At 32.0% G+C, this 12,990-nt stretch overlaps 1 non-coding gene across 1 annotated transcript; it reads left to right on the top strand.

Annotated features, from left to right (window-relative positions):
- Nucleotides 1–3,296: 3,296 nt before the first annotated feature.
- On the top strand, nt 3,297–3,404 carry LOC150021300 (U6 spliceosomal RNA). Its single transcript, XR_016513538.1, has one exon. It is a non-coding gene; the product is annotated as a U6 spliceosomal RNA (small nuclear RNA).
- The last annotated feature ends 9,586 nt before the right edge of the window (nt 3,405–12,990 follow it).

The raw sequence follows: 12,990 nt of genomic DNA, 5'->3' as shown, positions 1-12,990 counted from the left end.
ACTTGAGTGTGTATATTTAATATGGCAACTTCTGAAGCTTTCCTTTTCTCATATCAATATTTATCTTCAACAAATTCATTTATTCCTAATCAGTTCTATCGCACACACTATAAATAAGGTCCTGACAAGTTTTCAAATATTTGATGTGCTTATGAACAATTAATTGTGAATGGTCCCCTTTTCCTCAAAAACAGTTTAGGTAGAAACATTAGTCTTCTAATCTTAATTAAAATGTTTCATAATTTCCCAGTTTGGTGCAAAAATGTCAAACTCAAAATGTTTCCAAAATATTACCATCTAGCCAGACAGAGTAGTAAAGACATCCACTAGTGCCCTTGTACTTCATTAGCAGAAAACTAAATAGCAGAGCTTTTTGAAAATGTTTTCAGAAGCTAAGTGGATACACCAAAGAGAGTTATTATCTGCATACTGATATCAGATATGTAAATTAGGTTGATCTTTGTATGCCTCAATCAACCTTTCCTCAATAAGGTTAACCAGGAATTTGTAAAATTTTGCTATAATAATTAATATATCTAAAATAAGAACTAGTCTCCTGAGTATGGTCTTTTGGAAGTAACAGCCTCATAATTGGTGGGGACAGAATTTTAACTTTATTATTTACAACTATTTCAGGGCAATAGGGTAATTTATGAGCCATCAGTGGAATGGATGAACAAGTATTGTTCGGGTGCCCTTAAATAGTTAAATAATTTTATTAGAAATACTCTTCTTACAGCATCCAGTTTGAAATAAATATTTCTCAGTGTTAAAAAATTATCTGCTTAATAGTCAGAGAGCCTAGCAGATCCCCAGGGATAATTAGGCAGAATCACACTATGGAAACTGGAAGGCACATCAAGCAGATAATTTCTAGTACATTTTAAGATGTGGCTCTCCACTTTCACCCTGTAATTATTTCTCACACAATATGATCCATCCCAGGGCAGAATTTTTGAATATAAACATAACTTGCAGTGGGAACCGCTAATGAAGGAGCAATGCTTAGTGCTATCCAGTACAAGGACATGCATAAATCATAATCTCAAAATGCAAAAACAGAATGAACTGCTTTATTATTCAAGAGTTACAGTCCTCAGTATATTAGTATCCCCAAACTAATGACATCAAGTAGACTTTTATTCTAGCTAAAACTTTCTAACCCACAAAAGCAGTATGAATACATTTATTATTTCCAATTTTCCTTGAGATATTTTTAATTAGCTGAATAATTTTAGGCAGTATAATGATAGTATTTCCATCAAACAAAGAAGCATTTTAATCAAACCAAATATTTTTTGAAAATAATTTATACATCAAATACATGTTTATTAATTAATGTTTTATATATAATAAATGTGTTGATTTCTAATTCACTTATAATTCTGGCATAGATCATCTGTAGACAGATTTTACAGAATTTAGATCCCACGTAATATTTGTAAACCAACCAGATAATTATTGATAAAAAAGAAAATTAATACATACATATATATTTTTTTACTTGGAGCTAAGACTAAGACAGGAAATTAAGCACCTTATTGCCTTCTAGTGTTTTCCACATTCACTCACTGAGGAGTCAGGGAAGTTGTGTGTATGTGAATGTGTGTGGATGTGCATACGCTGACCGTAGCAGGAGGTCAGACCTGATCTTTTATCTCCTTTAAGCTCAGAATTTTGTCTTAGTTCCCACACATGAACCTACCCTGCTAATGCCACTTTATAAGTCACTAGGGTTTGGAAGATGCTACCTAGGTGAATGCAACTCAAGATCCCTCACACTTCAGGACTCTATTTATGTCTCCAATTTTTCCTAATTTCCCTCTAACTCATCGACTTAAAAGAAAAGTATGTTTTATCTTCATGTTTTATTTAACATTTTTGGTGTTCTGAACTGGGAGATATTGCTCTCTACCTCTTGATAATATAATTCAAGTACTTCTTTTCAATTATGTTTTCTCAAATGCAGTGATTTTTAACCTACTTTAGCTTTTCCCTCTGCAGAAACTTTGATGAGGTAAAATATAGGTTATACTCATTTGCCCTCACTAGTTTGACATGTTCACCAGAGCTACTGTTATTCTACTTCCCAAAGAAGAAGTTGAACTAAATATCGAGAATTTTAAAAACTGTTTTTTCTTTCATTGCTGGGCTCAGCTATTGTAATAAGGGAAAATAAGCTTCAAGACTATTTAATTACATCCTTTGTTTGAATTACAGACATCTAGCTCAGTTTTTTATTGGTAGATATCCAAACTCCAGATCTTCTCTTAGTAGCTTTGTGAAGGCATACAAGGCAACAGAAAGCAAACTCAAAATGATGAGACTTTCTGTGAAGGTCCTCCTTTAAGAATAGGTCCACTTTGCAGTATAATTTGAAGTCAGGAAGGGTAATACCTCCATTTTTTTTCTTTTTTATCAGGGCTTCTTTGGTTTTTCAGGTTCTTTTGTGGTTTCAAAAAAATGCGATGATTTTTTTTGAACCATTTAACAAAAAATACCATTGGAATTTTTATGGGGATTGCATTAAATCTGTATATTGCTTTGAGTAATGTGGCCATTTTAGCTATATTGATTCTCCATCCATAGACACAAAATATCTTTCCATTTATTTGTGTTTATTTTTCAGTCTTCCTTTTTTTCTTTATCTTTATTGTTTACACTATTACAGATGTCTTTCTCCCCCTTTGCTCACTGCCCTCGCCTTCACCTTCACTCTGGCCATCACCACACTGTTGTCTGTGTCTATGTGTTATGTGCGTATGTTCTTTGGCTAATCCTTTCACCTTCTTTCATCCAATCACCCCCTCTAATGTCTTTTAATAATGTGTATGAGTTCTTTACATCCTTTGTTATGTTTATCCCCAGGTATTTCATTCTTCTTGATGTAATTGCAAAAAGGAATTGTTCTTTTTTTAAATTTCTTTTTCTGAATTTTACATTAGTATATAGGAAAACAACTATTTTTGTAATTGAATTTATTGGAGTGATATTGGTTAATAAAACTATATTGCTTTCAAGTGTAGAACTCAATAAAAACATCATGTGTATACTGCATTGTATGCGCACCACCCAAAATCAAGTCTCTTTCACTCCCTATTTATTCCTCCTTTCTCTTTCCCTCTGGCTGTCACCATACTGTTGTTCATGTCTATGTGTCATATACATATTGCTTAACCCACTTACCTTTTTTTAACCCAGTCCCTAACTTTCTTTCCCTCTGACAGTTGTCAGTCTGTTCTATGTATTTATGCTTCTATTTCAATTTTGTTTGTTAAATTATTTTGTTGAATATAGTACTCACTTAAGCAGCACATATACTGAAATTGAAATGACATATAGAAGATTAGAATGGCCTCTGTACAATGGAATTTTGTATATTGAGTTTTGTATCCTGCAAATTTACTGTATTTTTTATTGTTTCTAATAGTTTTTTAGTGGGAGTCTTTAGGGTTTTCTGTATAAATAATCTGTCATTTGCAAAAGGTGACAGTTTTACTTCTTCATGCCCAATTTGAATGCCTTTTATTCCATTCTCTTGCTTAAGTACTGTTGCCAGGACTTCTGGTACTATCCTGAATAAGAATGGTGAGAGTGGACATCCTTGTCTTGTTTCTGATCTTAGAGGAAAGGCTTTCAATTTTTCACCATCGAGAATATTAGTTGAGGGTTTGTTATATATGACATTTATTATGTTGAGGTACTTTCCATTAAAAACAGCATGGTATTGGCTGAAAAACAAACACAGAGACCAATGGAACAAACTTGAGAGTCCAGAAATAAAACTAAATATAAATGGGCAAAATATGAGCCAAAATGAGCCAAAAATATGCAATAGAGAAAAGAAAAACCTCTTCAATAAATGGTGCTGAGAAGTTGGAAAGTCACATGCAAAAGAATAAAACTAGATTACTGTATGCCCCATATACAAAAATTAATTCAAAATGAAACAAAGGTCTAAATATAAGACCTGAAACAATAAATTACATAGACGAAAACATAGGTATTAAACTTATGGTTCTTGGTCTCAGAGAGGATTTTATAAATTTGACCACAAAGGCAAGAGAAGGCAACCATAAATGAATGGGATTATATTAAACAAAAAAGCTTCTGCACAGCAAAAGAAACTGCCAACAAAACAAAAAAGAGAACAATCAAATGGGAGAAGATATTTGCAAATAACATCTCTAAAAGGTTTTTTTTTAATTATTTATTTACTTATTTGGGGTGGGGGGAGACCCTTCTCTGTAACAATTCCCCCCTCTCAGACTTAAGACCCTTTATAATCTTATAAAGGACCTTGGGTGGAAGTTTCATGCTCTTCTAGCTGCTTCAAGCTGGACATGGTTGTCATTCTACCTACCCGTGGGTCCAGAAATTTCTAATAAGAGTGGGGGTGTGGAGGGGAGGGTGGCCTTCCCACATGGGGAAGGATCTTGCAGACTCCAGGTCAGTTGGCTCTCCCCGGGCAACAGCGTGCTTGGCTTAACAAGTTGGCATCTTTGACAAGGCTTTAATATACAAAATATATCAAGAACTTGTACAACTCATCAGCAAACAAACAATCCAATTAAAAAATGGATAGAGGACTTGAACAGACACTTCTCCCAAGAATACATATAAATGGCCAACAGATATATGAAAAGATGCTTAAATTCACCAGTTATTCGGGAAATGCAAATTAAAAGTACAACAAGATGCAACCTTACACATGTTAGAATGGCTATCATTAATAAGAAAAATAATAGCAAGTATTGAATAGTTTGTGAAGAAAAGGAAATTTTCATTTATTGCTGGTAAGAATGTAAACTGGTACAGCCACTATGGAAAAGAGTATGGAAGCTCCTCAAAAAAATAAAAATAAAAATATTTCTCCATATGACCCAGCAACCCCTCTTGTTTGTATCTACCTGAATATTTTGAAAATGTTTATTTGCAAAGATATGTGCACCCCTATGTCCACTGTAGCACTATTCAAAATTTCCAAGACATGGAAACAACTGAAGCATCCTTTGATAGACAGTAGGCTAAAAAAGATATGGTGTCTATATACAATGAAATACTACTCAGCCAAAAGTAAAGATGAAATTCAACCACTTTTGACAACATGGCTGGACCTTGAGAATATCATGCTAATCAAAAAAGTCATACAGAAAAAGTCAAGAACCATATGGTTTCACTCATATGTGAGATATAAAAGTTTAAACAACAAACGAACAAACAAGGAAAACAAACAAAAATTCATAGATACTCACAACAGTATGGTGGTTACCAGGAGGAGGAGAGATGGGGAGATAGTAAACAGTGAAGAGAGTCAAATATATGGTAATATCAAATAGGATTTTCAGGAATGTCTGATAACTCAAGGAGGTGAGGGAGAATGATTAAACTTTCACTTTTTGTGCTGGAAATGTAAGTGCTTAGGAATACTTGCATGTGTAAAGCATCACAATGAATTCTAGGAGGAACACAGAAGGACACTTCCAACTAGAAGGAGCTCTAGGAAAGGAAAATAAGGCAAGGAACAAAATCAATGTCTACCCTATATTGAGTAGAGAATAGGCTTTTCCATGTCTCAAAATACACACGTGCACGGACACACACACACACACACACACACACAAACTCTCCTAAGTGACTCAATAATCTCATCATCAAAATAGCAAAGTGACATATTAAAACTCCTCATCACTATTAGCATATGGAAAAATCTAATGTTTGTTGTTGATGTCTGCTAATTAAAGTTCTTTTAAAAACAGTATATTACAGTATTGTCAACTAGAATGTGTCAGGATGTCTCGTGTTGTCGCTTGTATTGGGATGAAAGCTATTCATTTCCCCCTTTAATCTACAAATTTAAGTCTATACTTTTTAATAGTACACATATAAATATTATATTTTTTCTTAATTTAGATGGAAACAAATATATATGCAGTATATTGTTGAAATAATTATGTAATTTCACCTTTGTGGCAAAGAGTTTAAATTTTTAGGATTGAAGAGCAAGAACTGTAGTTTATGATGCATAGATTTATTACATAAATAATTTTTAAATAAGAAAGTTATTAGCTAAAGATGTTTTTAAAAATATGAGTAAGTTGTAATATACAAAGATACCAATTTAATATTTGTCTACTCTAAATTTTCCTTTTTATATTTTGGAAAATGACAAAATAATTTTAAAAGCTACCTTGACATGAAAAGAACTAAAAATATTCCAGAAAATCTTTAAAAACAAAACATAAATAGTTATTCTACCAGATACCAAGATTTATTATAAAGTATATTAATTAAAATAGCCAAATATTGACTCTAAAAAAATAAAAAAGACTGGAGAAAGAGAATAGGAAGGCTATATATATATATATATATATATATATATATAATTATTATTATATTATTACAAAAGTGTTAGTGTAGAGCAGAGGGAAACAAGGAATCTTTTCAGTAAGTAGAATGAGGCCACCTGACTATTAAAATTCCAGAAGAAGGGAGTGAAACTAGCCCCTAACAAATTATAAACATAAATAAATTCCTGGTGGGTTAGAGATATAAATCTGCAAGGTAAACCGTATTTACAATATTTATATTTTGATATTTAAAAATGTCAATTACATGAGATTAAAATATTTCTTAAGCAGAATACAAAGAGTGTAAACTATAAAGGATAAGATATTAATTGGATTTTATTAGAGTTGTGAACATTTGTTTCTCAAATGATACCATTGATATAATGAAAAGTCACAGAATAGAATATCTTTCAACAGATATAACCAACAAAGATAGCCCATCCAAATATATAAAGACTCTAACATACACGTAAAGAACAGACAACTCAGTAGGAAAACAGTGAATAAACTTCTCTAGAGAAGATATCCAAAAGGCAAAAAAACATAAACACTTATTTAGCCTTATCAATTATTAGTCAAATGCAGTTTAAAACCTCAGTGAAATATCAGTACAGATATATCGGGGTGTCTAAAAAATATAAAATGTTGGCAAGTATATAGTTTTCAGGGTCTCTCATATACTACAGGAGGAAATTAGAACAGTCACTTTCTAAACAATTGGTAATTATCTATTTAAGGTAAAGATATGCTTGCACTATGACCCAGAAATTCTACTCCTATTGATATATCAAACAGAAATGTGTGCCCAGGTGTACCAGAAGACATATACAAGGATGTTTGTAGCAGCTATATTCATAGAGACCAGATCTGGAAATAATCTAAATGGTCACCAGTGGCAGAATGGATGCATGAGGTGTAGTGCATTTATATAAATGAATACTATAGAATAATAAAAACATATTAGCTAGAGCCTAAGGTTAAGAAAATGTTCTAAAATTAGATGTGATGATGGTTGTACATCTCTATAGATATACTAAAATTCATTGAGTTGTACACTAAAGACATACAAATTTTGTAGTATTCAAAACATATCTCATTGAAAATTTTTAAAAGTTCATTATTCAGAATATGAGTGACTTAATACTAAATCTAAAAGTGACTAAAATTTTAACTTTATTAACAGTAGATTTAATTCAAGCTCTTTTGTGGTGTATTAAACTTAAAAATCAATTTGTCAGTTACTACAGAAAAAAAATTAATTTTACATATTTTAAATTATAATAACTCTTGTACCTTTTTTTAATTCCCAAGTGTCCTGGCTTGGACAATAAATGATGTGGTACTGTATTTATACATCTTTGTTTCCACAATTTTCAAAAAACTTATTCTACAAACAGACATCCTTTCTTATTGTTTTCTCTAAAAATGTGAAATAATGTATTACTTGATGTTAGTATGACACATCACTATTTTAAAAATTGATTTCAATTATTATTTCTTATTTTTCAAATAATATTGGATATCAATGAAAATTGTATTAGCCTGATATTTATAAGATAAATGACTTTAAAATACAAAATGGTGAGCCATGATTACACTTGACTGTTTTACCCACACCACCAGAAATTTGAATCTATCAAGAATCTTATATTTGTATTCATAAAGAATAATTGTTACTTCTTTTTAAAAGATTATTTATTGAATAAATTTTTCATAACAATGAGCTTGTCTAATTTTGTCCTTTTTTTCTTATTTCTCTGACCCCTTATTGTATCACAAAAAAAAAAAATTCTATCACCTGCCCCAAACTAAATAGCTCTGGTTTGGTTTTCTTTATATTTATGTTTTTACCCCTCTGCCTCAGTTCATTTTTACAGGAGTTTGCTTTTTATATTTTATCAGTTTGGAGTTGTATTCCCCTTTCCTATAGTGCACTCATTCCTCATTAAAAATACTACTTTTTGATCCCAAATGTCATAATGATTTGAAAAATAATACTTTTTCTTGGGTGTTAGGTGTGTGCACACTCTAGGCTATAAATTGTCATTGTGTCTGCATGATTGACTTCCAAACTAAATCAACTCAGTGAACTATGTTTTTATCATTACTCAATTTCATATTGAAATTTTAATCTATTCATTCTTGCCTAAAATAACTTTAGATCTTGCTGATTCTCCCATAATCTTCAAAAAAATAACAATTAGAATTGTTATTTACCAATGAATAGTCACTATTTATTGAAAAGCCTATGTATTTTGTAATTACCATGTGGGAATTTGATTATAAAAAATGTAAATAAGTGCAGAAATTCCAAATCCATTCCTCTTTGGATAAAGTACATCAATGTCAATTTTTTAGAAATGTGAACCTAATAGATTGAAGGATTTCCATTTTAGTCTACACAGAATAGAATAATTTCCTTACCAGTGTTACAGAAAAAAAAACAAAGAAGCTTCAACAGTCATTTATTATTTTTCTTTAAGGTTCTGATTAGTTAAATAATGCATTTTTGCTAACATATGAGAACATAAACAATTAAAATAAACTATCTTCCACAGATTCTTAGTTTGATTTTGTTCTTTAAATTTTAAAAACTATGAGCAAGACACCATTCACTTATCAATTATGAAAAGGAAAAATTTCTTCATTATTATATCTGAAAACTAAAACTTTCCAGATTAAAGTTTCCATTCACTCTTTAAATTCCTTAAAAGAATGTGAAACATAAACTAAACTGCATCACAAAAGCATCTACTACTTAAGATAATAGAAAGGGACTCTTTACTGTATGAATATCAATTTATGTATTTTTCATTTTTAGTAAAGTTGACCTTGATATAAATATCTATTTTCTTCCTGATTCTGCATTCTGGTAGAACTTATTCAAGCATAAGTCTTCATAAAGAAACTCTCTGCTTGGGTCATCTCTAGAAATAAGATAAAATGAGATAGTTTACCAATTTAAGGTACTCTATGACTCGTGCAATGTGTGCAGTATTTAAAGAGATTGGGGACAGTTAAGAGAAGCTATTGGTTTCAAACAGCCTTCAGGGATAAAATATAGCTATGAGATTCTTAGGCTTTGAGTTTGATTCTCTAAGTTTTATGATAATTCTTTGTCTACCAAGTTGCCACATGTGACAGTTATGTCAATAAGTAGAATAAAGACGTCAGGGTAGACAGTTCCCATGGATTAATTCCCTTGTGCAGTTACCCATTAACATCATATTTAATATTTTGAAGCTACTCTTATTATTATTTCATCTCTTATTTAATATTTCAACTTTATGGTTCCTGCCATGCTTTTGTTTTTACTACACAGCTTAGTAAAAATTTATGCAAAATCACATTTTAAAAATTATCTTTGTGATGAAGAAAATATTATGACATCTCTGAACTCTGGGAAACAGGGCATTTAAGCATGAATCCAAAAAATAATGAATTATAAATAAGGAAAGCTGATTTTAGATAAAAACTTATTTATTATATGAAAAGTTCTCTTGTACAAAATCTTGAAAGTCCAATGGAAAAACAGTAATGTAAAAACATAATTTGCCCCCAAATAAATATAAATGTCAAATAGGTTTCTAAAAAATTCATGTCACTATTAACTGATAAAATACAAAGTAAATATTTCAATACTATTATTTAGCTTCTCAAATTGACAGAGATGTGTATACAGTTATATATCTAGAATGAGGAAGTACAAGAAAAAGAGAAAGAGGGAAATATTCTGGATTAAAGAGTTATAAGAAAAACAGTATACTAGTCTAAAAATTAATTAGAAAGTATTCACCATCAAGAACAAATTTTTTAATGATGTATACAATTATTTAGCTGTGTCACAACCTTGCATTTAAAAGTGAAAAAAATATTTCAAAAAATTCAAAGGTCCAAGAAAAGATTACTTAAATCATTTTGTATTTTGGAGAAAAAATGTGTTTAATATATTTTTCTGTGTCTACCATATTCTAGGAAATGTGCATTAAAAATCATGCTTCAAAAATATGCAAAGGAATTATGCTTATTATCTAATATTAATGAAATAAACATCAATTAATTCCTTATCTCTATATACATTATATAATCTCATGGTTAATTTAATTTCTGTGTAATAAAACTATAAATGCTTTTTATGCTCTTTATACAGTAGCCCTCACCTCCTTATCCATGGTTTTACTTTCCACAGTTTTAGTTATCCATGGTAACTGTGGTTCAAAAATATTAAATGGAAATTTTAAGAAATAAACAATTCATAAGTTGTAAATTGCACATTACCCTTAGTAGCATGATGAAATTTCAAACTATCTTGCTCTTTTGTCTAGTGTATCCACACTGCATATGCTATCCACCCATTAGTCACTTAGTGGTCTCCTAGTTATCAGATTAACTCTGGCTGTATCAAGGTGCTTGTGTTCATGTAACCCTTAATAATGGTCTCAAAGTACAAAAGTAGTTTACACTTTATCATAGCTATACATGTATAGGAAAAGTCGTGTGTGTGTGTATGTGTGTGTGTGTGTGTGTAGTCTGTGTCCAGAAAAAAAGTCCAGCCATAGTTAGTAAAATGGAAATGGCTTGCACAACGTTGATGTAACTTGACACCCAAGGACTGTGTACTGGAATGAGCATGCATGAAGAATGATGCCTTCACTGTACTTGTCAGTGGGGACAGTACAGGCCATTGAGTGAGCATGTATACTGTGTGGCTGTTGCATTCAAAATGACTGAGTGAGTAGAGCAACAAATTTGCATCAAATTTTGCATTAAGCTCAAACATTCCTCCTCAGAAACAATTCAGATGATTCAGAAGGCTGCAGCTATGGGTAACTGGTGATTGATAGTTTCATCACATCCATGTGCCTGTTCATCCATCACATCTCATACAGAGTTTTTGGTGAAACATCAAATCACCCAGGTGACTCAGTACCCCCTACAACCCAAATTTGGTGCCCTATGACTTCTGGCTTTCCCCAAAACTAAAATCACCTTTGGAAGGGAAGAGCTTCCAGGTTATTGATGAGATTCAGGAAAATATGATGGGACAGTTGATGGCAATTGGGAGAACTATGTGAGGTTTTAAGGTGCCAACTTTGAAGGGGACTGATGTGTCATTGTCCTATGTACAATGTTTCTCGTATCTTGTATCTTCTTCAATAAATGCCTATTTTTCACATTACATGGCTGGATATCTTCTGGACAGACCTTGTATATGTTATTTCAGTTCTATTCCCAATTTCAGGCATCTACTGAGGTCTTGAAATATACCATCTGCAAATAAAGGGACACTACTGTATATTTCTACATATTCTAAGCTCTACAATTGATGTGTTACTTTTCTAATTAGAAAAACATTTTTAAAGTAATACTATAATGCTTATTTTCTTTAGATACATGAATTTATGCTTTCTCTACTTGTATTTTTAAATAAATAAATAATTTATCTCTAGATAGGTATTTGTGATTGAAGCTTATAAAGATTACATCAAATAAATTAATTTGTAAATACTTTTTAAATTTATAAGTTAATATCAAGAAATTTATGAAAACTTAATTATATCAGCTTTATAAAACTTTTGACTTATCTACAAAACATTAAGGACAACTAAGTTTTTGGATATCTGTTTTTCTTAAATAAATCAAGTAAATATTTTTGTGTACCCTTTTGGTGGTTAAAAGATGATCTGGGTATTTAATTTATTTAAATACAATTAAAACAAATTTGAGGGAATTTGGCTTCTTGAGTTCAGACTTCCAAGCATAAAGTCATATGACCCTTCATCTTCCATCACACAATTTTGCTGCACTATGTGTAAAAAATGGAAATATTAATTGACAGTTTTTCATTATTTGGCTGTCTTTTTTTTTTTTAAAGTATATTTTATTGATTATGTTGTTACAGTAGTTCCAATTTTTTCCCCTTTACTCCCCTCCACCCAGTATCTCCCTCCCCCAGCATCCCTCCCCAAGTCCATACCCATGGTTCGTAAAAAATAACTATCCCTCCCTCTCAGATATTAAGACCCTTTGTAATCTTGTAAAGGACAATGGGCGAAGGTCTCAAGCTCCTCTAGCTGCTTCAAGCTGGACATGGTCGTCGTCCTACCTACCCTTGGGTCCAGAAATCCCTAATAAGAGTGGGGGTGTGGAGGGGAGGGTGGCCTTCCCACATGTGGAAGGATCATGCAGACTCCAGGTCAGTTGGCTGTCTCCAGACAACGGCGGGCTTGGTTTAGCAGGCTGGCATCCTTGTTGTGTTCTGGGGGCAACAGATTTGGCAAAAAGGGTTAAAAAGCATCATTCAATCCATAACTACTAGGTGGCAAAAGGCAGGGATTAATTTTTCAATGTTCCACATTAGGAGAAAAAAAAAAAAAGGGCTTCTTTGGAGGAAGGTGTGCTAGGCACATCTCTCCTGTCCAAAACCCTTTTGCCCATTTTATTTAGTTTGGGCTGAGGGAAATAGTTTATGTTTCCCCCCTCTCAGACCTCTGGGCCCTTTCTGTCCAAGCCATTAGGATAGAAAAGAGAATTCAGTTTTAAAGTGAAGCCCACAGACCACCCCATTCTTCACCAACTCAGCCATTTAGTTCAGCCAAACTGTTGAGTCTCCGGAGGCAGCGCTGCAGAGAGGATTAAG

Source organism: Furipterus horrens, unplaced genomic scaffold (assembly GCF_987537825.1).
Source record: "Furipterus horrens unplaced genomic scaffold, mFurHor1.1.pri manual_scaffold_1, whole genome shotgun sequence".
In the NCBI taxonomy this organism is placed as follows: domain Eukaryota; kingdom Metazoa; phylum Chordata; class Mammalia; order Chiroptera; family Furipteridae; genus Furipterus; species Furipterus horrens.
This window is presented reverse-complemented; position numbering and strand designations above follow the sequence as displayed.